Genomic DNA, 27,875 nt, shown 5'->3' on the forward strand with positions numbered 1-27,875 from the left:
GCTGAGGTGGAAAACAAAGAGAAAGACTAGCCAAACAATACCAAAAAGTAGGTCTAGAATTTACTGATGTAGAAATGGAAATAAGACAATACAGTGCTAGACAGAGACAAAACTGAGATAGACAGAGACACATAAACAGATGCAGACTAATTAAAAAGGTACACAGACACAGCTTTACTTGAGTGTGTAGAACTTCTGAAATTGAAGAACACCTGAAAGTGTTTTCTTTTTTCAGATGTTTTTATTGGACAACACCAGGAAGCCACACATGCAGAACAGAATCATCACAGCCATGACAATGACAGGGTATAAGGATCATATAGCCTAGAAATCCTATAGAAAAGGTGCAAAAGAGGATGACGGTGTCAAAGTCCCACGCAGTTTCTTCAACCAAAGAAGTTGAGCATTACCACCAGTCCCATCTGTAATTCATCACCCAAAATGATAAAATTCTTCCAAACCCTTTCACAAGACATTCAAACCACACAAATAGGACAACACAACCACACAAAATACACAAATACTCACATTTCCTGCCATAACATTAACAAAATGACACTTCCAGGACATTAAATATCTTCAGTTACTTAATTGTAAGTGGCACTACAGGACTCACGGGATTGTAGTTATTATTGTAAGTGTTGCAGTAGTGACTTTAAAGTGCATCAGCCATAGGGTTGGATTTAAAATAGTCATCGTTGATTCTGTCCATTTTTTTTGACAGCAGATGGCTTTTCATATCATTAAATGACAGGTGAATTTGATGGGGAAAATCTTTACTTAGGGTTTTATCAGCACACACCTTATTCCCTGCTAATAGCACTCTGGCTCACTCTCGTCTCTTTTAGTTCAAGCACTTAAGTGAAACTATTTACATATTCCCACAGGAGGACTCTGTTAAAGAGCTGATGCTTTCATTTTGTCTATCCATCTCTCCTTTTTCGTCCATTGCTCCATTTTCCCCCCATTAATACGGCTCCCCTCGATATTGTATGAAAAAGTATGGAGTAAATTATTCCTGCACACTTTGCAGTCAGCCCCCGCTGCTTCTACTACAGAGTACAGCTGTGGAGAGGACACAGGCAGTGACTGCTCTTTCTGAGAAACCAACCACTCTTAAAAAAGCAGATTTAAAGAAAGTTTCTTTTATATTCTCCTTTCTCTTTCTCCAAAGCCACATAGAGAAATAATATAAAACCTCACAACTTTTAAAGCTCTGTATATCAACATGACATCCACAGCCCACGGGCCTTGCATAAACTTATGGAACAGCATCCGAACACTTGATGACCAGATTCTCTCCAAGGACTCTCGCTCAGTCTCTTATTCTTTCTTCCAAGCCTCAGTTCAGCTACCCAGGCAAGTTCACGCTGAGCATGGGCCACTTTCTGCCTCATGCACCCCATGGCAGTGCTATGCATTATGTACGCATCTCTCTGTGGATAGTGTGCTCAAAATAATGCCCCCTGCCTGACCTTGTTATTGGAAAACCTCTCACAATGAATAATGACAGACATCATGGTGCCAAATGTCCCGTGCAGGACATTGTAGGCATTTTTCTATTAACAGGAGGGGAACAACATCTGTTTGGCTGCTGAAAGCAGCGCTGATTAATCAGTCTCACAAACACACCTCATCTTAAAGTCACAGTCAGCCATTTCAGAAATGCACTGAGGGTGAGTTTAATACAATGTCGATCAAATGCCATAAACACTGGCACTAATGGCTAATCCAATCATAAATAATCAAAAATAATAGCAAAGGTATGACGGTAAATGACAGGGGGGAAAGATCTTGTTCCTATCACACTGCTCGGCTGATGACTGTACCTTTAATCATGATTTGGCTCTGAAGCAGGGCGCTGGTCTATGACTACTCTGAAGGACACTCAGCCTGATGCAAAGTCCCCATGAGGGGAGAAAATTGCAGACATTTTAATTTAATGCCTCAACATTCATCAAACTTAAAACTTGCTTAAAGATTGCAGTGATGCTGAGAGTAGAGGTGGAGAGGGTCCATCTGACCCTTAAAGGTCCCATATTTTAAATTTTTCTAGTGTTTTATATTCAGCCAGTTTTGATCTCTGAAGAAGATGCATTGCAGTTTTAAGTACCAAAAATATAATTTTACATCTCATCTCTCATGCTTCTCTCACTACCTACTACAACAGACTGTAGCCTACTACTGTAGCTTGGTAAAACTCACTGCTAAATGCAAATGTCGATGGTCAGTCATTGCTGAAATGAGCCAAACAAATACCCAAATTCGGACTCTATTTCACAAAAAAAAAAAAATCAACCTTCAGCCACTGGTCTCTAATGTTACTATCCATCAGAAGTCTGTGCAATGATATTGTCTTACTGACATCCAACTACTGCACAGCATTTCCTCAAGATTTGTCTGTCTTGTAGCTTGCTAGCTCAGAGACGGAATGACGGCTTGGTGTGGTGTTGTTAGTTAACCTGATAGGTCAGGTCATATCACCTTTTTCAGAGAGAGGGGCTAAGTCGACTGTACAGTCTGCATGTTAACAGACGCCATGCCCTGACACCTCCTCGGTGGAAGTCGTTTTCACAAGCCTTATTTTGAATGAAGGCATTTAATACAAGTCAAAAATGTGAGAGGATTTCATTTCGTATTCCTGAATAAATCTGCGGGGGAAGGATTGTGGAGGGAGGAACTGACATATGAATGGAGAGGAGAAAATGTATGCCTCGAAGAAGTAGACTGGAGAGAGAGAGTGAGCAGAGAAAGAGACAGAGGAACGGAGGGATATGTGGGTGCAAATAAGCATAAGTCATTTGGAGTAGCCTTCCCTATTTCAAAAGAACAATCTCTTCCATCTGACAGGTAATGATAGTACTGCTTTCAGCATAGTTTCCCTCTCACCAGAAACACCATTACTTTCTAGTTTTTTCCTGTGTCTAACTGGGGTTCACTACAATGGAAACCAGTAAAGCTTTTGTGTGAGGTCAAACAACAATGTAGCTACTAGATACGGGATGGAAAGGGAACTTTTCAAGTTATCCAACTGTGAAACTCCAAAAGACAGAAAATGAACTGTTTTCAAAATATAAATCCATAATAAAGAACCAAGCATCAACTTAATAACACAGAGGATCAGATTTACTAAGAAAACAATGCAGTGCAAATGGCCACAACTCCGGAATTTTTTGCTTTTGCGTTTCCGGCGACATTTAGGCCCTATTGATTTGATTTGACACGGAAAACACATCTGTTTTTGCCTACTTTTCAAACGGGGAGAATTTCCCATGCAAAACTGACCGTTTAATATTACGTGACCATAATAAACCTAGCAGATTTTTTCTTTGACAAAATTATGTTTACGGTCAGTATTTCTCACCAAAACACAGTGTGTATCCTTGAGGCCTATCGAATGTGTTGAGTGCATTTTCTTCATCAGCCAATTTGTAAAATAATTTATATCGTGCAATGTTTTCAGCGTTTGCTAGTTGAAATCTTCTTCTTCACTGACCTTGCAGGGGCATGGCTATGATTGTTGGTATGTTACTGCCACCATCTGTGGTTCCGTGGAATAGCACGAAATCGATGCCAGGATGTAAAAAGCGCACTGTTATTACTAGTGGTGAAAAACAAATACCTTTAAATAAATATGCAAACGGTTACTAAAATGAAATGCAAACTATGTGTCTGCTTAGTAAATACAATGGATGGGCATAAAGTGTCTAACTTTAAACATAAAGGCAAAAGCCTTGGTAATGAATTCTCTTTGGATTGCACTGATACCGGTGGGAATCTATGTTCTTCAGTCCACTTACAAACACCAACACACCTGTGTACAGCATGGCCAGTACAACAGCGAGTTACAGTCTATTTTCTCCAACAGCAAGGAGGCTCTGCTGGAGTTACATCCTCCTTGAACCCCAGAGGACATAAAGCATCAAATATCCCCAGTGATTTTGGATAACATCCCCCAGAGGTGAGAACACCAGTTCAGTTATGCAAAAGGGGGATGACAGGTAGGATCAGAAATTCCACCTAAAGCACTCAGATCTGTTATTATAAAATGATTGGAAAAGATAATGGTTCAAAACCTCAAAGCAGCAGGAAACACACAGGATCTTTTTTAATTTGCCAACAAACAAGGTCGCAGCATGGAAGATGCAGTACTTGTGCATCTCATCTCCAAACACCTCAACAAATGTGAAACCACAACTCTATTCCTGTACTTTTCTTCTACATTTAATACAATTCAGTCTGATTTTCTCCTATCTAAAATGCCTCAGTTACAGTCACTCAATCCAAACCTCATTCACTGGTACAACTCCTTTCTCAGAAACATAATATAGTTCGTAAAGGGTAATTCTGACCTGAACTAATGTTGGAGTGCCTCAAGGATGCATCAGCTCACCTGTTATTTACATTGTACACTGCTGACTGCATCACCAGTATATTTAAAAAAAAAAAAAAAAATACTGATGATTCCACCTTACTGTCTCTGCTGACGGACAGTGATGACCCCAGACTGTGCCAGTGTGATATGATGGTGATGGTTAACTGAATGGTGTGACAAAACACCCTTATTATAAAAACAAAAAAGATAGGAAATTAATTCTGGCCTTCCTCCTGATTGTCAGCTAGTCTCTTCATACAAATACCTGGGTGTTATGATAGATGCCATCCTATGGGGGATTCCTCATATAGAATTTATTTGTAAAAACATACAGCAATGCATTTAATTTCTTCATAAGCTTAGACCTTTTGGAGCCTGTAGCCAGACGTTCTTGTTTTCTTTAATTCAGTTATGCAAAGTGCCATGCTGTAATGCAGCCTGTCTGTGAAACTTGAAACTTAACACTTAACTATAAAATCAACTCTGAATCGGTTCAAGGACTACTGGTCAACCTTTGGAACACTCTTTTCAAGCAGCCCACCACAAGAGCATGCTCAGATTTCCTAACAGAATCTCCTCTGGCTCCTTGCATGTCTTAAATAGAGAAAACATCGTCTCCCAATTTAAATGTAAAAGGCTGAAGAACTATTTTATATGTCAGTCTGTACTGTTGCTTAACCAAGACCAATGTGTTGCTAATTGAAATCTGAACCCAGAGAACATGATGTGTTATGTATGACTACGGAAACTGTCATATGTCTAACTGTACATTTAATCTCTGTCTAAACCTCATAGATGGAACTGCCTTAGGATGCAAAACTTTAGTATAAGCTGACAGTAAAGTAGTTTCATATAAATCTGGCCCTTAATATCAAAAGTTTTAATGGAACTTGTTGGAGCAGCAACATCTAAACAGTGTTGGCTGCAATTGGACCACTGTTGGGCAGTAAAAAAAAAAAAAATACATCAGAACTTTAAGACACAGAGAGACAAAGATTTAGAGAGGACAAGTGTAAATGCCAGGAGCTGGTGGAAGTAAACTCAGGTATGGTTCTTACTTCTAAACCTTAGCTATTATGCCTAATCAACTGCAATGATGCTATGTTTGCCACCATTTAAACATCTACATATTTGCAAACTTACTTCTATATCCTTGATATGTTACTCACTAACTGGAACTTGCATTAAAATGAAAAAGAAACAAGCACTGAAAAAGTTTAGTAGTCTGTAACCCATGTTACCTTAATCCCTGGGCTACAGTGCTTGACCTAAAATCGATAGTTCTTTTTGCTAAAACCACGGAGATATGGCCCAACTAATGAGTATATCTCATCCTCTGAAGGTGGCTTTACCTCTGAGAAATATTTCTGTGAAAGACCACTGCTGCCTCTCTTGCTCATTTAATCCCAACAAACACTTTACTATGGGCATTATGTAAAGAAGATGATCAACATCAAATCGGAAATTCTGTATAACTACATTGTCTTTTCCCTTGTCTCCATCTCTTTCAATCAGAAATTCATGATGCTCTGGCTGTCTTCTCTCCGTCTCCCTCCATTTCTGTTTCTGTCTGTCCCTCCCCTCAGGCCAAGATGCCTCTGTCCAGGGAACAGGCTGTTTATGAGCATCCCCACTGGAAACCCACTGATAAATGTCACTGTCTGCAGCGAAATTAAACATTTAGTGAGAGTCCTTGGAAAGGGCTCAGGGAGAACAGTAAACTAGCATAACCGCAGGTTCTCTGCTTTCTTGTTTTCTTTTCATGTTTTTTAATTAAGACAGGGTTTAACAGAGCATCAGCGTCCACCAGTGCTGGCTTGCATTTCCTCGTCCTCCTCCCGAGTTTTGTCGTGTTCAAGGAGAGAGCAAGGAGGAGACCGGCTGGAGAGGGACTGCGAGCCAACTGCTTCCTACTTTTGAACAAAACTCATTAACGACAGTTAGTTATTTCAGATTTGTGCTTTTTTTCTCCATTCATCCCGGAAATGGCTTTTGTTGAGTATCTGTCACCCACGCCCTTTCGTTTACTGCATTTGCATCACAAAGAATAAAACACATTTTCATAGGCGGCTCCTTTCCTGTTGTCTACAGATCTGAGTGTTAGACTAATGGTCTAGGAACATTTCCTTGCTGCAGATGCATCCCAGCACCCACCGCAGCCATTTAATGGCTCAGTCTGCGCCTAGCTTTTATGGCCACAAATCTTAAAGAGGCCCTTTTCCAGAATTACTGCACATTGAGGTGTGGCAGAGAGGCAGGATGAGAGCTCTCGGGCGTTTTAGGGGGACAGGTGTTTTATGTTCTGTGTGTGCATGTGCACATGCACAAATTTGCCAACGAGTGCGTATGTGCATGTGCCCGTTTGTGTGTTTCTTGCGTTGTCTGTTGAAGGCCTGACAGAGGTAATCACTCAGTGAGATGGAGGGATGAAGCAGCTTTAAACGCAGACTCTGTTTTAGGCTTCACTGCATAACCAAATAACGCTCTGTGTGTCGCAGAGGCTAATAAGGCGTATTCCTTTTCCGAGCAGCTCAAGGGGAAAATAGCCTTCCTGCTTTGAAAAAAAAAAAAAATACTTTTACCAGATAAAGACTTTTTTTCGTTTTTTCTTCTAAGCTGACAAATAAATTGCATGCAATTTTGATGGTTTTTCTTCCTTTGCGTGCTGTTGGGAGTGGAAATGACACATTTCACTGCCCCTGCAATGTCTTCATATGGGTATTTATCAGCCCCAGTGACTCCTGGCTGTGTTAATAATCCCATAGCACTGGTGTAATGGATTCAGCCAAACCCCTGCTTTATCCCAGGTATCCTCCCTTTCTCCCAGTAAATCCACAGATTATTACAGAAAATACTTTTTCTCTCTTATACTTGTTCTGTCAAATTAGCTCTTTTAGCATCCCGGCCCTTTGGAGGAATTACAGGACTTACTTGGTTTTTGCTGAATGCAGGATAATCACTGGTTCACTGTGGGGTTTTAGACTTGGGGTTTTAGAAACGAAGCTCAATCAGTCTCCCTTCTTTTCTTTTTCTGTCTATCTCGCTGAGTTTAAAGCCTCCTATTTTTATAGATAGATCCTATGAGTAAAGGCTACATGTGACACAGTTAAATTGTTCAACTTCATATTGCTAAAAAGGGGTGCCTTTATTGTTTCCTCATTTTTTTGCATGTATATTTCTGTAAATTATTTATTGGGGATATTGCGTACTTTACTGCAGGACAGCAACATGTAATGTCTGGGAGATGGAACACAGGAAGATGGAAATTATAGAGCCTGAACTGTGTGTTAAACAATTCTAACTGGATTTCAATAGGCCTTCTCATGTTTGACATAATATAACTGACAAAAGTTAAAGAGATTATCTTGCTAAAACAAAATTATTTTATTTATGATTTATCAAATCAAATCAATAGGGCCTAAATGTCGCCGAAAACGCAAAAGCAAAAAATTCCGGAGTTGTGACCATTTATTTATTTTATCAGTTATATAAACGTACGGACTTCTCTTTTTTTGTCATCTGTATTTACATATATTGTTTTATAAATTGTATTATCCTACTTTTTCTTTCTGTTGAAGTTCCTTCACTGGTCTAACCTGTCTGTTGCTGTCTTATTCTAACATATTTACATTTTCTTGACATTTTACAAACTTTTTTACATTGTCATACTGTTATGTTTACTTTTTTATTAGATTCTCATCGTTCTCTAGATACTGTAAATAGCACAATCTGTCTGTCTGCTGTTTGTCTGTTCATATATCTTTCCACTCACTTTCACATAAACTTGCTCGTTCTTTTTTGGTCCCTTTCTATCTTTTCCGCCCCTATCTATCCATCAATGCATTCATTTATCTCTGTATAGCAGTTTCTGATGACTAGCATCCAGCACAATGCCTTGCTCAGGCAGGCAAGGTCTATGGATGTGTGATGGAGTGCTCTGCTCAGCAACCTGGCAGCATCGTGAACAAATTGATTTTCTGACAGATTAAAAAAGATTAAACCAGCCATAAAAACAAGCAGGAAAGTGCTTAATGGACCATATGTGCACAATAAGCTTTCATATGTATTCTTTTCCCGCTTCTCCTCAGGCCATCCATCTTCTTTACACTGACAGGTCACAGGCCATGCTAACGTGACTGTCATGACAGCTGGACTATGTCCTTCATGATATTTTGTATAAAAAAATAAAAGAAAAAAAATAAAAGAACAGGCATATTCTCTAAAACCAAAAGTACATAAAGCTGCAGGTAAATGCATATGTTCACATGTCTTTTACAGCCTGAGTTCTGTTGTATTCAGGTTTAAATGAATCAATCTGACTGGTCAACAACACATTTTAACACTGCTGGTCCCATAAAGCACAACCAAGCTGCTATGCCAGTTCTTTCATACACAAAGTTCTCTTCTTACTCACAGTATGCAGGCTAAACAAATCTTTAAAGACAGACTCTTTAATCTGAACTGACTATACTGAATCACCATCATCACTGACCGGATCAGAAGCTTTTAACAGTGGAGCTCCACTTACTGGTGACTGAGAGCACCATTGTTGTCACTGCTTGTTGAAACCTTATTAAAAGACTGCCAGAGAAACATTGACAATAAGTAGCTGCTGAGGTATTAACCTCACATATAGACCTATACTGAGCTGGACATGACAGCTTGAACCAACAAAAGCCTGAACATACTCCTCTACTGTATTGAAAACAGTCCAAATAAGCAGTGAAAACAGTGACACATTCACTTACTGTTGTACCGAAGGAAGTTCATTTAAACAAAATGATTTGCATCAGTAAAGCAATTTGTAATTTTCACTCTAATGCAGACCTTATTGTACTATTTTAAAAGACCTTTTGAGTCTGCTAGACATTATTACTAACCGATATTAATATTTCAAATGGATCATATCGGCAATATCTTAACTGATAAGGCCCCAATTCATTTTCTAGCACTGATAACGAAATGAGACCTGAAAGCGCAGACTCTCTCATATCTTTCATGTCCAAAACAATGTGCAAAGTGATGTGTTAGAAGGCAGAGATGTTGAAAATCATCAACCTTCATGCCATTAAACATCCAATGAGCATGACAAAGGGTTGCATGTAAGTTTTAACAGAAGCAAAACAGTGAAAATAATATATGTTTTTTTTTCAGCTATCTATGAGAAAGAAATCAGCAACAGATCCCGGAAATAAATATGACTGATTCTTGATTAGTCTCTAACATGCAAGTCACACTGTAGCTGCTACCCAACTAAATACCTACAACTCACCAAAAGTGGTAAATACATGTAGAAAACAAATATCAAGCAATCCTATTCATACACTTGAATTTAAATTTGAAACAATGAAAAATATATTTATGTCTCATATGTTTCTATCCCCAAACAGGTGACTAATGACTACCTCTTCTTTTGCCTGTCCTATCTGCTGTAGCCTACACCAAAACAAATTAAATTTTACATGTTGGTCAGCTGTTGTAGCCATTAGCATCTGTTACCCATTACATCAAAATAAAAAGCTTTTCAGTGTTCTGCAGGTGTAAATCTTATCATGTGAAATGATCCTAACTGCAACTAGCTGTGGCACTAGACCACAAGCATCTCAGGACAAAACAAATGCTGTGTCAGCCACACATCCGGCCACCATTTAACCACAACCCCCATCCCTTCCTTTCCCTTTCTCAGTCCTTAAGGTGTAAGAAGCTCAGTGAAAGAGGCCACTAAACACACAACAAGAAGCACAACTGAATAAAGTTATGCTGTATACACAAAAGCTAACATAAATTAGCCCACGCTAATGTTGCCGTTGCTGACAGTTAGCCAGCTAGCAATATGCAACATTTGTGCACACACTTATGATACTGATAACAGCAAGTTAGCAAACATAAGCATGCCTTCTGTAGCCAGTCATTTATGAAAACAGTCAATTAACATTATGTAGCCATCAAGTTACTTACGCATTGAGGAGAAGAAAAGCCACTTCGGAGTCTATCTGGAGCAGCTCCTTGGTTCCTCCATCCAGTAAAGCCAGACCAGTATTAGCTCCACGGTCGGACAGGGAGATAAATTCCGCCTTGAACTTAGAATTACACTGAAGGTGCCAGTAATAACTTTTAAAACTTAACAGATGTTTTGACAGTTCAACAGATTTAAGAGCGTAATCCCCATAGACAGCACTCCTATGCTCTGGTCTTATCTGTGTTTCTGTCTGAGGCCTTTTAAGCTGACGTGGTTTCTTCAGTTAGGAGGATTCTGGAAGTTGCTTTCACCTGAAGGCGGAGTACTGCACTGTGCAATAGGTGCGTTCGACTTTATGTGGCGCTGCGCTAAATCGCGCCGAGTTGAAGTGATGCATGCTGGACTTTGACACAGTGAATGCTGGTTAGAAATTTTGTCCGACTTTCGCCGGCGCTGTGCACTTGACATTAAAACCTCGGAGCAAGGCGCCCTCAGTTTTTCCAGTCAGTTGGCAGCAGTTGTTCTCCAACTGCTTCACCGGCTGGGAAACACCTCTGTGACGACAGCACTTAATCCTGATTGGCTGAATAATTCACACATGATGTGTTCTACGTTTTTGTTGCAAGAACTTCCGATTCTCCTTTACAGAAGGTACACAGCTTAATGCTCGAAATGAAAACTAGATAGATGAGGCAGAAGATTCTACACCATGGTCTGATCTGAAGTCTGTTTGAAGGTTAAGAAATAAAGAAAGATTAATTTAGTTTGAAATGTTTGCTGTTTACCACGACCAGACTTCATCACTGACTAAAACAAATACGAAAACAAAGGCTGCTTTTGTTGAATCATTTGTTTTTATTTCGTTGTCTACAGTCTTTGAATCATATTCTACAAGCTTTTATTCTCCAGATTCTACAGTCAGTTCAGTCAGTAGGTTGTTTCAAAGTCATCAGGTTCAGTAAATAAACATTTTTAAACACTCAAGTATTTTAAAATCAAGTACTCCAGTACTTTAACTCAAGTAAAAACTTAACTGAACAACTTTCACTTGTATTGGAGTAATATTTGACCAGGGATCTATGATCTGACAAAAGTAATGGAGCTGTGTATTTTGTTCACCTCTGTCAGCTACCAAAACAAAAGCAAAGAAATTACATAGGGGGTGTGACCTCGCTCTCTGCTCAGGGTGCCATTACTCCACTAGGCTATATCTTTACATAGGAAATAGTTGTTTGTTTCTATATTATTGTTCAAAATCTTGTTTACTGAACCTTGAACAGATATTTTATAGCTCTGACTGCATGGCAAAACTGTAAAGCCTCTCTGTTCCATCAAAGTGTTGGTATATGAGTATATATATATATATATATTTAAGCAGTCTTTCTCTCCTGTTCAGGCTGGATAAAGTGTTGATATTGTAGTGACATTCAATAATGAAGCTATGGGTCGTGAGCTTGTTTCACCAGTACTGTATTCGTTCACTTAACACAGGCTACTGTGGGCCGTAGTCAACGCCAAAACAAACCTTAACTGGTTTCACAGTTTAAACTCAGCGCTATCAACTAACTTCAACAACTCCCACCGTACATCAGCTCCCCAACTAACAGGAACAACAACAACCTGCACTCTCAGTCAATCACCGGTACGTTGTCTCACACTAATTACTGTAATAGGTTGCAGTGATAACTGAAAGGCTTCACTATCTCTACGCATAACACACATTCACTGACAACCTGTAAAACTCAGTATCTGCAATTATGAGCCATTTCTACCTTAACTGAACATAACAGTCTTAACAAAGTTACCCTATAACAGAACAGTTACATTAACATGTCACCCAGTCGGTTACATTATCATGAAAGAAATGACTAAATTTAGGATATTTTAGGATGTGGAAATGTAAAAAAAAATTCCCCATACAGCAGTCAAATCAACTCAAACTCTCTCTGATCAAGCTCAACAAAGTAGTGAAGTTGTGGTTGGGTTCAGTTTCTGTCAGCAAAGATGAGCTAACCTTAATATTTGGCTCTGGCTCTGACTATGACCTGTGTCTGAAGATGTAATTAACCAGTAATTAACCAGGCCCAGAGTCAGAATCCCTCATGATTGAGTTCACATTAAGTTTACAGAAGTCAGAGGGATTCTGAAGTTCAGCTTGAATACATTCACATTTGGGGTCAGAAGAAAAATGAAAGAATAACATATCCTTTTCAAACAAATGTCTTAAATTCCCCAGTTTCCTTGGCACTACTGGTCAAGTGTATTAGGCTCGAAGGCATCTCATGGATTATGCCAACGCTTTCCTCCTGAATGGAAATTTACGTTTCATATTCAGTGATCTCTTCAACCTCTTGAGCTGATTTGGACTTAAGACAGAACGGACACAAATATCAGCAGGAGGTGTTAAACCACACAATTTATGCACTATTATCTGTGGCCGTTTAATCTGTGGATTTACTCTGAAAACACACTGGATAAACAGCTCTCTTGGTCATTTTCTGTAATTGGGCCATCAAACATCAGCACTGCCACAACGGCAGACACATGAAGCACAGTTGCTTTGACAAAGTAAGCTGAGCAGCATAGTGTGTGACTGTTGGCCTCAAAGCTGAGGCTTATGAGCACTTTGGGAGAAAATGTTGTCTATCAAATGTTTTTCCAGTAAATGCACAAAGACAAACAAAATGAAGAACCCAAGTTTTGTAGGAAAATGGCTTTTCTTGTCAAATTATTGCGCTTTTTAAGTAAAAAAGTAAGACCTCAACATCATACATCTAGTACCCAGACGACAAACTCTTTGCTTCTCCATGCGAGCACTTCAGAACATGTTGAGTGATAGTAACTAGCTTCTCAGAAGTGGAAAAATTAAAAACATGTAGCAGCTCTACAGTTAATCTGCAATAAAACATCTTTTCAATTATAGGTTATCTTGAGCTTACAGTGCGCTCCATCTGAAGTCTTTTGAGCATGAAACACTCACCCACTGTAGACTTGAAAGATGAGCTGGAAAAAAAAAAAGTTTCAGTGGGATGTTTTAATGCACCATTTGGAAATGTTGTGTACACATAGAGTCTGTTACAATTTGGCAATAGTACCAGCTATATGCAATGTAAGATAGGATAGAGATAGAGATGTTTAAGAGTTTATGCTGTCCTTTGTTAGGAACAGTTAAATGATCATAATCCAAACTCTTATCTGTAGATTTTACAGGTCTACATGAGAATATTGTTGAAAACCGGACTCCTGCCCAGTCCCAGAAAGGCAGGACTTTGCCACTCAACCTGTTAGGCCACACCTGAAATGATGGATCAGGCCTTGCTGAGTTTCTCTGTTTGTCTGCTGCAGCATGTTGATCTGCATGTGATATTGCCTGGTTGTGTTTCCTGAAGTTGACGGTGCATCAGATGCATTATTTGAGTGAGTGAATGATATTTGGTATAGTTATTGCTGCTTCGTTGTTCAGATTGAGTAAGCTAGTTATATTTGTTATAGTTATTGCTGTTCCTTTGTTCAATAGTAAAAAAGTGCCTTGATTAGATTTATTACCTCTGTTCAATGATTATTGCTTTCATTTGCTTTTAAGCCATTAAATAACCTGTAACAGTCAACTGCCTGCCTACGTGGAAATTAGAAAGGAGAAATAAAGTGAATAAAGAGACTAAAGTGCTGAAAGTCTTTCTTCTGGTCCTCATGCTTTCAATGGTGTGCCAATGCAGAAGCTGTTTGGATAACCCAGCATCCAGTCAATTTTCTACAAATAAGAAACAAACATGCTTTTTGAGGTGATCTGCACATTTTTATGTTTATTTAAAATAATGAGAAATGCTGAATTTGAGAAAGTCACAGCTAACAAAAAACAAACAAAATGTAAACCCTGATGCAGATTCACAGACAGAACAGTAGAGTTCAAGAGCAGGCAAACAAATCCGAAGTGGGGTTGAGACAGGCAGCAGGTCATACACAAGATGAAAACAGATAAAAAACTAAGTTGCACATTAAAGGCACAAAGAGATCTGATACCAAGATCTAATCAGTTCGTCCTTGAGTCCAGGTGAACGTTTGTACTAAATTTGAAGATATTCCCTCAAGGCGTTGCAGAAATATCACGATCACAAGGCCAAAACCGTGTTTTGTGAGATCACTGTGTCTGTGAACTTTGACCCTTTGACCACCAAAATCTAATCAGTTAATCCTTGATTCCTAGTGAATGTTGTGAATGTGCCAAATTTGCTCCATCAAGGCAATAGTGACATATTGCATCAACGAGAATGGGAGGGATGGAAGGAAGGACAGATGTATGGACAGACATATGGATGGATGTACTGTACTGTACTGATGTACTGACGGACAGACGGACAACCCAAAAACAATATGCCTCTGTCTCTGGCTGAGTCATAAACATGGAGAAACAGAGAAAACTTTGGCTCTAAATACAGGAAACTGGGACTTTACACACTGCAGGTTAATAAGAAATTGAGAACAGGTGCGCAGTGTCTGATCATGACAGGAGATAAAAACAGTGAGGGTGACTAGTGGAGAGGTGAGGTATGACAGGAAATGGAAGGGAAGAGAGTCTGAGGCTGAAGATGGGGATGATAGAAGTATCACCCAATATTTAGTAACCAACAGAGCAGATAAAGTTCTGTACTGTAAGGTGTTTCTCCCTGATGCTCAAAGCTGGAAACTGCAGCTCTATTCTTCAACTGAGCTTATGTTTGTGTACATAAAACATAATAATGTGGACTGCCCTTAAACTTCAGCCCTGCTTTACACATTTATAGTGTAACAAAAACTGAGATCATTTCAAGCCTTGTATGTGAGAGGGAGTATTTTGAAATCGGCTGTAGTTTGTACCAGTGGTTGAAGCAAGGAGCCCAAGTAAAAAGGATTTTAGCATCTCTAAATGATAAAATATGAGATATCCTCCTGATGTTACATGAACGATAATTGGTTGATTCTTTCAGATTTTATCTTTTAGATGTATTTTTTTATAATTCAAAATATCTTTTTCAAAATACCACGACTACCAACTGTATCTTTAGTCCACCCAGCCACCAGTGGGTCGTTCTGTTGAAATGAGCCAAGGATTGCATCCCATCTACAATAGGTTCCACAAAGAATGAGACAGGCATGTATCTACCAATTCAGATCCTACCACATCAGCTTAGAGCAGCAACGCTGACCAGACAGGAGGCAAGAAAGATTAGAAGGCCTCAGTCTAGCGTACATTAAGTGTGCAGACTGGGCCTGTAGCCACAGGATGATCTTTCAGCCAGTCTTCCTCTTTGAAATTTTGGCTTTTCACAGTCTTTTGCCTTTTCTACCCCTGTCTCTCTCCATCCTTCTTTCTCCATTCTCTTGGACCTTCTTCCTGACACAAGCCCCGGTAGCTGCAGCCGGCGGAGCAGCCCGGCTCGCTTCTCGATTCAGTCGCATCTCCACAGATGCCTCCCTGGAACGCTGCAAACGGCTATTACATAAAAGCTGAGTGACTTACAGGCAAATCCTCTCTACCCCAAAACTGCCAGAGCATACTGCCAAACCACAGAGAGAGAGAGAGAGAGAGAGAGAGAGAGAGAGAGAGAGATGGTGTATTTTTGGGTGCTGAGAACTGCAGAATGTCAACATTTAATCCTTCCCCAGCTCCCCATTTTTTCTTTTTACTTCTTTCTTTCTTTTTCACTCTTCAGTCCTCAATCCCCCCTCCCCACCCACAGCAACTCTCAGTAACACACACACACACACACACACACACACACACACACACACACACAAATACACACAGATGCACAAGCACGTATCTTCATGTAACATAAACACACACCTTGTTCCTTTTTGTTGTCGTTACACAATGCTAAAAAAGCAGCTTGTCAGAACTGCTTCATCCCTTCAAACTAAGGATGTAAACACGTCATAAAAGGTATGTGCTCTGTGTGTGTGTGTGCTCTGTGTGTGTGTGCTCTGTGTGTGTGTGTGTGTGTGTGTGTGTGTGTGTGTGTGTGTGTGTGTGTGTGTGTGTGTGTGTGTGTGTGTGTGTGTGTGCACACATGCATGTGTAGTGTAGTGTCGATGGGCCTGCTTTAAAATCTGGCTTCCCAACAGACACCAAATCTGTATTTGTTGCTTTGGCTTCTGTGTTTCTCTGGATCTCTCTCCAATTCTCACCAGTTCTGGGCAAACAGCTAAAAGTGCCGCATTTAAGTATGAAGTTGTGTTTGAGCAGCATTAGATTTGTGAAGGGTGTGTGTGTGTGTTTCCTGTTGAGTTTTGCACTTGCAGTTGTTTATACAGAGAAAAATACACTTAGGATAAGGCCAGTGGAGCACACACAGTATGTACACACACACACACGAACACACAAAACACACACACACACACGCACGCACGCACGCACACACGCACGCACACACGCACGCACGCACACACGCACACATGCACACACGCACACACGCACACACACACACACACACAAAAACCTAGACACATACAACAAGCAGCACACACTGACATACACAAATGCAAATTCATGCAGACATAAACTTAACTGCCGCACACACCCACTATATGCACAGAAAGTAGCCTGTTAGAGCGCACACATGCCCACACTGTGTCAGTGATCCCACAGCATCTCTGGCTGGGCTACAGTGTCATCACAGTGTGTGAGCGCCAGACTCTGTCACTCTGCTTTGCTGGCAACCAGCCTATCAAAACACAGCAGCCCACACTTCCTGGTGTGATGGAATTGAGCCTGTTCCTCTTTTTTTTCCAACTTCCACAAGATCCAGCAGTCAGGAATAGTCATGTCAGGCATTTTTTCTCACAGAAGATGCTAATATTCCTAAACACCTTGGTGGCTATTGACTCAGATGGATTAAAAGTCATTAGAACATGTGGGCTTTTGTGTGTTGAGCTCATTTCTGGCAGGCACACATCAAAACAATGTAATAGGATTTTCTGACAGTGAAATGCAAATTTTAAATCTTTTCCCTTTGAAGTGTTAATTAGTATAGGTAAATACAATCCATATCACCTACAGTACATGAAGCTATAACAGTTATACACATTCAGCTGTGCTCTGTCATTCAGTCTTGTATTTTAATACTACCATACATTGACTATTTGAATGGACCTTTTTTGTGCATTCTTACATAACTTGTTGTTGATAATGATCCTTGAACCTGGGTCAAAGAAATCCATTGGTTGCTGGTTTGATTCCCAAAGCAGCTCATGTGTCCAATGTCAGTGGTACACGGAACAAACAGTCTCCTTGAAGAGGTCATTTACCTGCCCACCTACTGTAAGGCACTCTAGATAATAACATCAGCAGTTCCTAAGATGTAAAACATAATTTGTCTCTGATGATTTCATTAATTTATCAGTGCTGGAGATTAAATGGAATTAAGTTAAAAACAGGTGCAGATTTTTACTGTTAGTGGTCCCCGAAGGTAACAATGCCATTACCGGCTAATTCTGTTGGGACAAAAATACTGTTTACCTTCATCCTGGCTCAGCCCACAAGACCAAAAAACTTAAGAACGCTGATCTCCCTGTCCATCGCTCTTAAATTCTCTTTTATTTTTATCACTCCCGGGCGCTTCCAGCTTGTCCGGGAGCTCCATCCAAGACATTTAGCAATGTAGTTGTAAAGACACTGAGGGATCATATTCCTGTCACTGCATTAGCAGCTCCTACTGATTGGTCAGGGCACCTGTGCAGAGAGGGGTGGGAGTCTGGATGTAGTACTCCATCTACATTTGTACTACACCTTCCTGTAAAGCCCTCAGTGTTGATAGAAAAGAAGCAGCTGAAGACACATGCATCAGATGAGATATGTGGCTGTATATACTCAAGTGGGCATTGGCGGGGAAAAGGACCACAATATATGGAGGATGAGTTTTTCAAGCCAGTTCCCCAAGGAATATTGGCCAAATCTGCAGTTCATGATTTACATCCAATGCCACCTAAGGTCACCTATTTTTATTTGAAATTTAAGCTACCATTCAACACTTCTATTTTTAATGATAGAATGATAGAAAAACTGATAGAATTTTTTTTTTTAAAAAGTGTATAAGCACAACAGGCCATTCCTGCTCCTGCAGGGGATGTTCATAAAATGTACTGTTGTCCTATCTGTAAACTTGGTCTTTTTTTTCTTTTTTTGTTGTGATGAATGCAAAATGGATAAAAACTAGACATGATGAATGGATAATCGGGACACCAAACCATCTGAGATGTGAAAGCATAGACTGAAATTTCCTAGATAAAGGTAAGGCTGTTTGTTGTCTTCCAGAAAAGCAGCTGTATGCAAGAACATTACCATGACGCCAAATCTGACATCCCTGTTAGCACGTCACTCAGTGAGACAGCAGAGGCACCTCGATTTAACGGAACGTCAATTCTAAAACCTACTTCCAGACTAGATTACACGGGTATGTATTATGCCACAGCTCTTTGACCAGAATTAATACAGTTTCTTTTTTAATATTTACCCATCATGATGATGATCATCTCCCTGACTATACCTAAATCATATTATGCATACCGTAGGAATAATTACATAAATACTGATAATGAATGTAATCTGGGGTTCTGATCAGTTAGTTTGAAATTTTGCATTTAAATCTGAGGGAAAACAGGATTAATGAGACAAATACAATGAAAAAATTGTCATTAATTAGCTGTCAGCGGTCAAAGGTAGGTTACAATACAGAGAGGCCCATAGTAGTATTTGTAAACCACACACACACACACACACACACACACACACACACACAAACTTAGTTACAGGCATACATTCCCAAACACACTCAAACACACAAACACCCACACTCTCTTTGTGAAACACACACATGCAACACACACCAGGCGTTCAGCAGTCATGCCTTTCTGTAGGATTCTCCTCTGGGTGCTGCGTCCAAGGTGAGTGCACTGGCTGGCAGCTCCTGAGGAGTTGGTAGGAAGAGATAGCTGAGCGAAGCTATTAAAATACGGGCAGGAATTTCCCTTATCTCTCCCACCAAGGCAGCTCGCGCCGCTTTGTGCTATTATGGAGATAAAATGCACAGAGGCTTGGAATGAAGGAGGGAGGATGAGGAGGGGAGGGCGAGGTTGGGGAGGGAAGGCGTAAGAACGTCAGATTTATGGAGCTAGGGAAGCTTAAGGTTATTAAATCGGAAGATTACTCGACTGCGAAATTGTTGAAGTTTTTACGAGAAGTTGAGGGATTTAGGCCGGTATTAAACAGCAAATCGTTAGGAGGCCAGCAATATACATTATTCACAATCTATTTTTACCCCTTTTCTTCTTTTCTGTTTGCCCTTTTCTCTATTCCTCCCTGTCTTTCTTCTCCCTCTTTTCATCAAGCTCACAGACAATATCGAGCTCCTCCTAAATTCTTATTCAGAGGAGCATCTGCACCTCCCATTTCCACCCTCTCTTCCTCTAAGGCAGCGGTGTGTGGACAGAGGAGAAAGAGAGAGGAAAAAGAGTAAGAGTCAAAGAGAAAGACAGAGATACAGCAAAAGAGGGAAGGAGGGAGACAAAGATGCTCTGACTGAGAGGATAGGCTTGTTATGCTGCGTTTCAGTATTGACACCACTCACGGTGCGAGGCAATGCATACTTCTATCAAGGACATTCATCACTGCCAACTTTTTAGAGGTGGAGTGTGAGGGAGAGGTGACTGTAAAAGCAGCACAGTCTGATATTTTACATTAGAATTTTAATCGTGTTCGCTGAACTTCACCCACACCTACATGTTTGCCAAGACTAAGGAGCCTCTAAAACATTGTGCAACACAGGTAAATTGCTTTCATGGTGATGTGAACATTAACTGTGGTGACATTGGGTGTATCTTTGGGGCAGATGAATAGCAACACTTCTCCAACAATTTGTTGCGGTTGCTGTGAAAGGCAGTAACCAGAAAGGTTTTAATCTGTTGGAGGAAGATTGACAAAAGGGACGCCTACTCCCTACAAATATGTTCTTACACTCTTACAATATAATACATCTTAATACGTACAGCTATGTTTGTTGTTTGCTGTTGACTCTTATAAATGATAGGAGGGTCAGAAATATTAACCTGAGTCCTTGGTTTGCAAAACAAAGTCACTTTTACTGACAGGATCATCTGTATTTCTGGGGATGTTGACTGATGAGCGACAGATGATTTTTTTTTTTTTCAAAATGGGTGCACTGAGTTTTGCATTAAGACTATGCACTTGAATAGAATTTATCTGTGAATCACTGTTTGTATTCCTCATAGTGTGCGTATACAGTGAGCTTGTGTTTGCCTCAGTTTTCCCTGAAAAGCGAAAAAGCATTTGTCTTTTTCAGAAGGGCAGTTACAACAGCGAGTCATATATTTATAATGCATCACACCACGATACACATCCAACATGGATGAATAATTTGTCTCCCCTCTGCCCTACACACACACAGACACACACAAAGACACACACACACACACACACACACACACACACCACAGCCCTACAACCTACACTCTCAACCCACCCCCTGCAAGCACCTGAAAGGGATGTGTCACTTCAGATTCACAACAACGGTTTTATACACACACACACACACACACACACACACACACACACACACGTATGCACACACACCTGGCTGGTGGAGTCACAGTTCTTCCATGTTGTCTATCATCAAGTGCTGGGCTTCAAATGTTTACCATGCCTCTCTCTCTCTCTGCTCGCCTCATTCAGGTCAGGCTTGTTGTCTCTCAGTAAAACGAGAAAAAAAAACAATTTCTCAGAAAGGAGCATAAGGAGGGGAAAAGTGAATAAAACATTTCTTTCACAACAAACTCTTTTGATAGCATGCATATATCCATATACACACAAATAGATATAAACATCCCTGGAAGAGGACCGTTCCTCTCGCAGTGTCGCGCCACACATTCCTGAATTTCTTTACATGGAAATTATACAATTTCCATATACATTTAAAGCAGTGGAAACTCTATCCATCTTAAATGGAAGATGGCAGACAGATTTCCTCAGCGATTATCTAAGGCCTTTGCATGTGTGTAAGAATGTGTATGAGTTGTTGATGCAGGTAAGCTGGTAAACACACAACTGGTCGTGCTTTTTGATACACCAGGAAGCCTTGAGAATATTTCACACCTCTTTCATACTTGTATTCTGTAGCGCACTTTCTCATCCTCTTCTTCTCTTCACCTAATTTACACACTTTCCATCCTATATTGACTGCAGTGACTTGGGAAGAATCTACACACCCCCAACTGTGATCTGAGGGATGGGGAATGGTTTCATAAGCCGGTCAGCTAAGTTATTTGTCTGCATTTATGAGTATGTGTGCGCATGTTCATGGGTGTGTATTTGTATCCTGATGAAACTCTTTCATGGATGTTTATGCATGAATGTGTGTCTGCACACATGTTCTTTCTCATTTTCTGCACTCATTTACTTGTGTGGTGAGACTGATTGCATTTCCCCCAAATACTGAGACGACAGCATAATACAGCTAAATATGGCCGACTACGTCTTGTCATTTATGGAGGACTCCCCCACTGTTTGTTGACACTCAGAAAGAGAGCCAGCCATCTCCCGCTTCACTAGATATTTCTCCTCTGTGGCATAGCGGAGAGAAACTTCATTAACCCCAATGCCACACAGCCCAATCTTAGAGATGTGCATGTGTAATGTGGCTGAAAGCAGCCTTTTAACGCTGTAAACACTAACTTGCTAAACGTCAGGATGTATTACATACTCCAGCTAAATCGTAAAGGGCTGGTCTACCAGCTTGTGTTTCATGGGCTGTGGATAAGTGCAAAATTTATGTATTAAATATTATATGAATCCAGACATGTAGTTTCAGCAACAATGCATGCATATTACACGGTTCCATGAAATATTTGTATGTTGAATTTATGCTGACATGACATGACACCGCACCGAGCAAGTGAAAGTCAAGGAACTGTTATCCAAGGGCGTAGCTTTTGGGAGGACAGAATTGTCCCCACTAATATTTGAGTGAAGTCATATTATACAACAGTTACTTCAGACCAAGTAATTTGAGCGGACAAGAGTCATTCCATGAGTGCTGATATAGCGTAGAACAGCACTGGGACTTTTGACTACATGTATCACTCCGCTTCACAGGTGTTCTATTGACCATTAATCAGCGTTACATTAACGGTTGTTATCTGTCTTAGATTGCAACAAACTTTGCAAAGATGAATATATTTCAACATTTGAATTAAATGATGTATGGTTATCAGAAGAAGCCTGGTAGACAAAGTAGCAAACTACTGTGCACTGTGCAGGTCAGGAAAATGTTTATGTGTTGCTTAGCAACAGTCCAGTCCCAGTCCAGTTGGGGAACTATTTGTGCTAGCGTTGCCAAATAAATTATGAAATAAACAAACAAATCATAATCTGTTGTTTCTTATTTAACTATTATGGCGCTAGTAGAACTGTTGTATACAAGTAATATCACACTCGAGGGAGTGATGTTGTACTGAATATCAGCACGGCTGTGATTGTTCTCGGTACTCGGCCGCATGATCGAATCACAATCGTGGTGATATTCAGTACAACATGACTGCTCCTCGTGTGATGTATGCTAGCATATGATCGACTGAAAGGGCGGCAGCTATCAGAGGGCTCGTGTCATGATAGCTAGATAGCTAGATAGATAGATACTTTATTTATCCCCTAGGGGAAATTCATGTGTCCATTAGCTCATTGTTGATAATAATAATAATAATAATAATAATAATAAAAACAGTTAATAATAAATAAACAATAATATTTAGATTAGTCCACATCCTTTAGCTGAGGTGTTGTATAGCCTGATGGCAGTGGGAATAAAGGATCTCCTGAACCTCTCTGTTCTACAGCGCAGTGAGATGAGACGTTTGCCAGAATGTTGTGGAGAGGATGGTTGGTATTGTCCAAGATGGCCTCCATCTTACGTCTCATGCGTCTCTCATCAACAGTCCTGACTGAGTCCGGACTCCTGCCAAGCACAGACCCAGCCTTCTTCACAAGCTTGTCCAGTCTTTTCTCTTCTCTGTGTTCATGTCGGACATGCTGCTGCCACAGCAGACTGCAGCATGAAAAACTACACTGTCCACCGCTGACTGATAAAACAAAGGACCTGAGCTTCCTGAGGAAAAAGAGCCGGCTCTGCCCCCTTCCAGATGGCATCCATGTTCAGGGACCAGTCCAGTTTACTGTCAAAGTGCACACCTAGGTATTTATAAGTGTGCACCACCTAAATGTCCTTCCTTCGAATGTTGACTGGCTGAAGGGTGGGCCTAGACCTCCAAAAGTCGATGACCATCTCCTTGGTCTAGTGGGGGTCTAGTGCAGGTTCAACCTGTGGCCTCAGAAGATGGAGAAGCAGTCGCTCCAGGGTCTTCATGATGTGTGATGTGAGGGCGACCCGATCTGTAGTCATTTATCTCAGCCAGTCGCCCTACTTTAGGTACTGGAACAAGACATGATGTTTTCCACAGGACCGGGACCTGTTTGTAGACTTAAGTTGAAGATCCTCTGGAGAGGCTCATCCAGCTGGGCTGCACAGTCCTTTAACAGCCTCAGACACACACCATCCGGACCGGTTGCCTTTCCAGGACGTAGCCTCTTAAGCTTCGCCCTCCCCAGCTCCGCTGTAAAGGACAGGAGACTTGACCCCAGTGTGGATGGAGTTGCAGCTACAGGGTCAGGTTGCGGAGGAGATGCTGTAGGAGAAGCTGCAGCTGAAGCAGTGGGAGGGAGAACAGGTGAGGCTGTGTCAAACCTGTTGTAAAACAGGTTGAACTCACTGACCTTGTCCACATCACCTGATGTTGCTTGGTTGTTCTTCTCTTTATAGCCAGTGATGGTCCTCATCCCCTTCCACACCTTTCTACCTTCTTTTTGTAGTCCTCCTTCGCCTGCTTTAATCTCCTCTTCAGCTCATGTTGCACACACCTGAGCTTCTCCCTCGCTGCATCACTGAAGGCCTCCTTTTCCTGGTTCATCACCAGTAACATGGTGATCCAGGGTTTGTTGTTTGGAAAGCAGTGTACAGTCCTTGCTGGTATTACAGTGTCCATACAGAAGTTAATGTAGTCTGTGGTACATTCAAACATTCTAGGTCAGGGTCCTTGCTTTTATCATTTTCATGTGATTCCAACAGGACATTCCAATCTGTTCACTCAAAACAGTCTTTTAGACACTCACTGGCCTCCAGGGTCCAGTTCCTGAATGAGCGGGTGGTTGCAGCCTGCCTCAGTACACAGGGCCTGTAGTAAGCCTGAAGAAAAGAGGACAAACCATATTATGATCTGATCTGCCAAGTGGTGGTAGAGCTGAAGCAGTGTAGGCCTCCTTGACATTTGCATACAACAGATCAAGTGTCTTATTTTCCCTTGTGGGACAGTCAACATACTGAGTGAAGCCAGTCAGGTGAGAGGTGAGCGTGACATGGTTAAAATCCCCCGATATTGCAATGAATGCATCATGGTGCTGGGTCTGTACTCTCGCAACAGTCTCGTGAATTACGTCACACGCGACTGCAGGCTCTGCTCATGGTTGGATGTAAACAACAATGGCGACGATGTGTGAGAACTCCCTCGCTACATAGTACGGTCTAAGACCAACTGCCAACAGATCAATATCCCGACAGCAGAGCTTCTCCTTCACTGTGATGTGACGGGGGTTGCACCATCTATTTTTCACAAGCAGAACCAGTCCCCCACCTTTATTCTTTCCACTTGCTGCTCGTACTGCAGTGAAGCCGGGTAAATGCACACAACGGTCGGGAGAAATGACGCTATGAGAGCAGAGAGAGTCAATCAAAACAGTACATTTGTGGACCCCAAAAACCAAAACAATGAGATGAAAGATGCTAAACTGTTGACCTGAAGGGGACTGCAGTATTAGGTGATAATTCTCTTTGGGTTCATTACTATAATTAACCCCTTTCAAATTACTTAGTCATTTCATCCATTGTTGTTACAAAAATGTTTCAGCTTTAAGTAAATTTTACTGTAATATCATGTTGTGAAAACTTGTGCTTGTTTTGGTGATACAGTATATGTTCTAATCAAAACTTCTTATATAAAAATAGACATATAAGCTTAAATTCCTAATTTAGTAGTTCTCCTTCAGGCTGTATATAAAGCCTCCAGGGGCAAAATAAGCCACTCCATCCTGCATCCATCCAGTCTTCCCACTCCTTGAAGCCCACATAGATGCCTCCTCCTGGGACACTACTCCCTCTCTGCCTGGAGGGTGGAGCACATATGGAAGTCATCTACCTGGAATATCTGGAGAGCAAAAGAACAAAGATGACATGAATAACAGACTTAAAATCAGAGTCAGTATACACAAAATTATGTATTTCTCAAGTGTTTGTGAGCTCTCTGGTAATTATTGGAAGATGAATGTAATCGTTTTAAGTTGAATAATGACTTTAGGAGGACACACAGTCAGGAACTGCCATCAGTGATGGCACCCAGTGTAAACCCTGAGCTGGGCAGCTGCCTGCATGTCGTTTATTTCCTCCATTATCTGCCTCCAGCACACTCACGCGTACCAGCCAACAGGCTCCTTCTGTTCCTTTATCACGCACACTGATATTCACACATAGGAATGCAAAGGGAGTAAACGAGCACACATACATACACACACAGACACACACACACAGATGCACACAGAGAAGATGAAAGGTACAGCAAGAGAGGGGAAAAATAAGAGAGATACAGTGGAGATTGCAGCTTAACCTCTTGGCTCCACTGTAAAGCAGCACTCACTCTCTGGAGCCTTGCTGATAGCCATCTGTCTGGCAAGGAGAGACAGCTTCACCTTCCCAACACATCAGCATGCTCACAAACACTCATCCCACAAACACAAGGGCAGGCACTCACACACAACAGCCAACAGTCACTGGTCATACGTAAAAAATGTAAAAAAAGAAAAAAGAAAAAGAAGAGATTTTGACTGTAACTTTGTTGCTGTAGTTTTCCTTTATCCTACAGAAATGAAAGTGAAGGGGATTCGTTATCTGTAAAATGAATCCTGTGACCCCTTTAATTCAAACTACATGCCCCCAAGTCTCAACATAAAGCTTTCCTTCATTCATAAAAAGTTTTCTTTTTAGAAATGCAGTGTGTGCACCCATTGCAATGATTAACATCTATTTAAAGGGAGCATGGGACATTCATTGACAAAAAATGAGCTATAACTTGGAAATCCTGAAGAGAATCCAAAACAGAGATAGATTTTGGCTATAAATCTGGAGCTTAGTCAATAGCTCTCTCTTGAGGTGATGGCTGAGCTAAAGAAAACCTTTACCTTACTCACATCATCACCCCCCCACACACACACACCCACCCCCCACCCCCACCCCCACTGCTCATCCTGCCATCCTTTAGCTCCTCTCTTAAAACATAAATTCCTTGAAATCCTCCCACTTCTCCACCTTCGCCTCCCCTCCACAGCCTTCTCTCCGCTCCTCGGTGTCCTCTCCACCCCTCGATCCATCTCTGTCCTCCTGATCAATAATCAATCTGCAGGGGCCGAGGCCAGCGGCCCTGCGCCATCTGTCTCCATCGGCAAACCTGAGAGTGAGAGAGAGAACAGAACCATGTGAAAGAGGGAGAGAAAGAGAGGGAAGAGGGAGGAGACAAAGTTCAATCTATCTCCATCCGTGGTCAGGTCTACTCTGCCGGTATAGATCATAATTTGGAGAGGTGTAATTGCTGGTCAGAGACTGGGGGTTGACACTAGAGGGGGGAGAGAGAGGGGAAAGGTGGTGTCAATAATGTTTACCCCACCTCCCCACTCTCCTGCCTGACCCAGTTTCCCTCTTCTCCTCTTCATCTCTTCCTCTCTGTCTCTGTCTTCTTCTCACGTCTCCTGCTATCTTCACTTTTCTCAATTCAATTTACAAAGATCCACAGACCAAAACAACATCACTCTTCTTCTACGCTGTGTGTCTATTAATGTGTGTGTAGTTCTCCTTGTGCGCGCGCGCGCGTGTGTGTGTGTGTGTGTGTGTGTGTGTGTGTGTGTGAGTGTGTACGCATGAAGTTTGTTTTCCAGCCTAATCCTCGAGGACAAGCACCAACAACGCCTACCGAGGGCATCTGTGCTGCACTTGACATCCGTTTGAGCGTTCATGTGTCAGAGGAGGATGTCGCCACTCTGATAATGGTCTACCTAGTAACACCTGCCTCAGAAAAATAACTCTTGGCTCGATAAATGAATTGTCAAATACACTTCACAATGTTGCGTCGAGCTTGCCAAGACCCTGAGGAGATTTAACGCCCTAATTTGATCACACTATTACCTACAAGTACAACCCATGTGATAGCAGCTGTGAAAGAAGCCTTTCCAGAAGCATAGTGTGCTCTGCTCATCATGTTTGTTTAAACCCAGCATAAAACTGTTTTTCTTTTCTTTGATCTCAATGGTAATTATGAAAAAAGATCCATACATTTTGTTTCATTTTATCAATTTGGCAGAAAGCCAGTTACCTCATTTGTAACTCAAGGACATTTTCACTC

At 41.1% G+C, this 27,875-nt stretch overlaps 1 long non-coding RNA gene across 1 annotated transcript; it reads right to left on the bottom strand.

Moving 5' to 3' along the window:
• Positions 1 to 221: 221 nt before the first annotated feature.
• Positions 222 to 10,961, bottom strand: LOC130170637 (uncharacterized). The gene is made up of 2 exons (XR_008828024.1): positions 10,334 to 10,961; positions 222 to 422 (listed from the first exon to the last, which is right to left on the bottom strand). It is a non-coding gene; the product is annotated as an uncharacterized LOC130170637 (long non-coding RNA).
• Between the last annotated feature and the right edge of the window lie 16,914 nt (positions 10,962 to 27,875).

Source organism: Seriola aureovittata, chromosome 6 (assembly GCF_021018895.1).
Source record: "Seriola aureovittata isolate HTS-2021-v1 ecotype China chromosome 6, ASM2101889v1, whole genome shotgun sequence".
NCBI classification, from domain to species: domain Eukaryota; kingdom Metazoa; phylum Chordata; class Actinopteri; order Carangiformes; family Carangidae; genus Seriola; species Seriola aureovittata.